The sequence below is a fragment of the Grampus griseus genome, assembly GCF_964374135.1.
Source record: "Grampus griseus genome assembly, chromosome: 11".
NCBI classification, from domain to species: domain Eukaryota; kingdom Metazoa; phylum Chordata; class Mammalia; order Artiodactyla; family Delphinidae; genus Grampus; species Grampus griseus.
Genome location: NC_139005.1, coordinates 15,369,747 through 15,373,521, shown reverse-complemented (window position 1 = coordinate 15,373,521; position 3,775 = coordinate 15,369,747). Strand labels below are relative to the sequence as shown.

Below are 3,775 nucleotides of genomic sequence, written 5' to 3'. Positions count from 1 at the left end.
TTAGAAGAAAATACAGGGGCAAACCCTCACGACCTTAGATTTGGCAATGGTTTCTTAAACATGAAACCAGAAGCACAGGCAACAAAATTAGATAAATTGAACTTCACTAAAATGAAAGATTTCTGTGTATCAAAAGTACACTGTCAGGAGTCACTGTCGTCTCTCGGTCTCTGTTGGCCCAATGGAGGATGAGGAAGCAGGGGCGCCGCTGCCGCAACGAGGCCAGCAGAGGCGCCCCCGTTACCTCCCCCTGCCCCCGGGGCGCTGCCGGCCCTCTGCGACCCCAGTCGCCTGGCGCACCAGCTTTTGGTGCTGTTGCTTCCTTGGTTTCGGCAGCTGTTTTTGCTATGATAATCCTGCTGCCCTTCAGACTCAGGTTAAACGGGATATTCAGGTGAATACCACGAAATTCATGACGCTGCATGCCTGGTATTCTTGGCCCAACGTAGTTTTGTGTTTCTTTGGTGGCTTTTTGATAGACTGCGTATCTGGAATACGATGGGGCGTCGTTATGTTTAGTTGCTTTGTTTGCGTTGGACAGGTTGTTTTTGCTATGGGTGGAATATTTCGTGCTTTTTGGCTGATGGAATTTAGAAGGTTTGTGTTTGGGATTGGTGGGGAGTCCTTAGCAGTTGCCCAGAATACATATGCTGTGAGTTGGTTTAAAGGCAAAGAATTAAACTTGGTGTTTGGACTCCAGCTTAGCATGGCTAGAATTGGAAGTACAGTAAACATGAACCCCACGGGATGGCTGTATTCTAAGGTTGAAGCTTCATTGGGTTCTGGTCACACAACCCTTGGGGTCACACTTATGATCGGGGGTATAACATGTCTTCTTTCACTAGTCTGTGCCTTGGCCCTTGCTTACTCGGATCAGAGAGCAGAATGAATCCTTCGTAAAGAGCAAGGAAAAACGTGTGAAGTTATCAAGTTCACTGATGTGAAGGACTTCTCCTTCCCCCTGTGGCTCATATTCATCATCTGTGTCTGCTGTTATGTTGCTGTGTTCCCTTTCACTGGACTTGGGCAAGTTTTCTTACAGAGAAATCTGGCTTTTCCTCCCAGGCAGCGAGTGCTATTAACAGTATTGTGTATGTAACATCAGCTCCCATGTCCCCAATATTTGGGCTTCTAGTGGATAAAACAGGAAACAACATCATCTGGGTTCTGTGTGCAGTGGTGACCACTCTTGCTTCCCATATGATGCTGGCCTTCAGGCTGTGGAACCCTTGGATTGCTATGTGTCTCCCGGGACTCTCTACTCATTGCCTGCCTGTGCATTGTGGCCAATGGTGGCATTTGTAGTTCCCAAACATCAACTGGGAACTGCATACGGCTTCATGCAGTCCATTCAGAATCTTGGGTTGGCAGTCATTTCCATCATTGCTGGCATGATATTGGATACTTGGGGTTATCTGTTTTTAGAAGTTTTCTTCATTGCCTGTGTTTCTTTCTCACTTTTATCTGTGGTCTTACTCTACTTGGTGAATCGTACCCAAGGTGGGAACCTAAATTATTCCGCAAGACAAGGGAAGAAATAAAACTTTCTCATGCAGAATGAGAGGTTTAAATGACTGTGTCATGAGAATGGGCTGCACACATCATTGTTTCGAAAACTTCCATTTTTTTTTTTTAATTTAGAGTTTAGTCGTTAGGAAAAATAATGGTCTGGAGAATTATTATATTTATATTTTGAATACATCTATTTTAAAGTATAACTGTGAGGACTATTTTAGCCTGTGTCTTTTGTATTGCTGAAGAATTCTGCTTTGGAATAGGCTCATCAATGATGAAGTTTAGAAAACTGCAACTGGTACATGCAGGTGATTTTCAGTAAGGACAGTAAATAATGGAAATCTTTGGATCTTGTATTGAGATAATTTCCACAAAGTGTATCTTAGGAATATGGCCTTTATCTTAAAGCAAAAAAAAAAAAAAAGTTTTTGAGGGGGTAGAATGGATATTTTATATAGAATAAACAATGGCATTTTAATAGGCATTCCCTTTTGTAATAGGGAATATTTGAAAGATATTTTTATGAAGCCTCATTTCCACAAAGAGCAGATTGTGTTCTGCTCTCTTTAGTTACCAGAGGTTGCTGAGCAGTGACCCTTTCGAGCTTCTTTATTTCTGTTACTGAGGACCCTAATTCCTAGGGACATAATTTTGTGGTACAAACTTTTTGTATGGTTTTTCTTATAGTCCAATTAATTACTAAAAAACATCCTGTAAACTATGATAATTGCATATCTACAAGGATAAACAAACATTGCAAAAGAAAAAAAAAGGTACACTATCAGAAGAGTGAAAAGACAAACCACGGAACAGGGGAAAGCATTTCCGAAGCACATATCTGACAAGAGTTTAATATCCAAAGAACGCCTCCATGACAAAAAGACAATCCCAGTAAAAAATGAGCCAAGGGGCTTCCCTGGTGGTGCAGTGGTTGAGAATCCGCCTGTCAATGCAGGGGACACGGGTTCGAGCCCTGGTCTGGGAAGATTCCACATGCTGCGGAGCAACTAAGCCCATGCGCCACAACTACTGAAGCCCATGAGCCTAGAGCCTGTGCTCCGCAACAAGAGAAGCCACCGTAATGAGAAGCCTGTATACCACAACAAAGAGGCCCCGCTCTCTGCAACTAGAGAAAGCCCGTGTGCAGCAACAAAGACTCAATGCAGCCAAAGATAAAATAAATAAAATTTAAAAATGAGCAAAGGACTAAGACATTTTTCCAAAGAAGATATACAAATGAACAAGCACATTGCTGTCTTGAGTCATTACGGAAATGCAACTCAAAACCCCAATGAGATCCCACTTTACACTCACTAGGTGACCGGTCAAAAATATAAACAATAACAAATATCGACCATAATGTGGAAAAATTGGAACCCTCCTACATTGCTGATGGGAATGTAAAACGACGCAGCTGCTTTGAAAAACAGTCTGGCAGTTCCTCAAAAAGTTAAACATAGAGTTCCCATATGATCCAGCAATTCTACTCCTATGTGTATACCTGAGAGAATTCAAAAATATATGTCAAAAAAAAACTTGTACATGAATGTTCACAGCAGCATTATTTATAACATCCAAAAGGTGGAGACAACCCAAATGTCCATCAACTGATGAGTGGATAAACAAAATATGCTATATCCAAACAGTGGATTATTATTTAATCATAAAAAGGAACTGAAGTACTGATACATGCTATAACATGGATGAACCTTGAAAACATCCTGAGTAAAAGAAACCAGACACAAAAATCACATATTTCATTAAAACTTATATGAAATGCGTGGAATAGACAAATCCATAGAGACGAAGTAGATTAGTGCTTTCCAGAAGCTAGAAGAAGGGAATGAAGAGTATTATGGGCTCAGGGTTTCTTTCTGGGGTGATGGAAATGTTTTGAAATAGAAATGTTTTGAATTAGAAGTACAACTGTATGAATATACTAAAACCAAAGAATTTTACACTTTAAAAGGGTGAATGTTATGATATGTGAATTACATCTCAATTCTTTAAAATCCAAAGTTTGGGGAAAAAATAAACAGCTAAGTGTGAAAGTCAGGAGGTCTCCGTGGCAGCACATAATCTTATCTCCTGCAGCTGGAGGACAGAGAATGCTGAGGAATAGGCCCAGTACTTAGCAGAGTTCCAAAGAAAATTAATTTCTCAATCCACTATGCTAAGGTCAAGGCTGTTGCTGGCAAAGAATGGGACTGTGAGATATGGGATAGGAGTCATCTAAGTTGATACATTATAAATCCAGAAT

General features: G+C 40.7%; 1 pseudogene across 1 annotated transcript; it reads left to right on the top strand.

The window, feature by feature from the left end:
* The first annotated feature begins 332 nt into the window (after window positions 1-332).
* Window positions 333-1,561, top strand: LOC309830108 (lysosomal dipeptide transporter MFSD1-like; annotated as a pseudogene). Its single transcript has 2 exons — window positions 333-394; window positions 520-1,561. The product of its transcript is annotated as a lysosomal dipeptide transporter MFSD1-like (transcript).
* The last annotated feature ends 2,214 nt before the right edge of the window (window positions 1,562-3,775 follow it).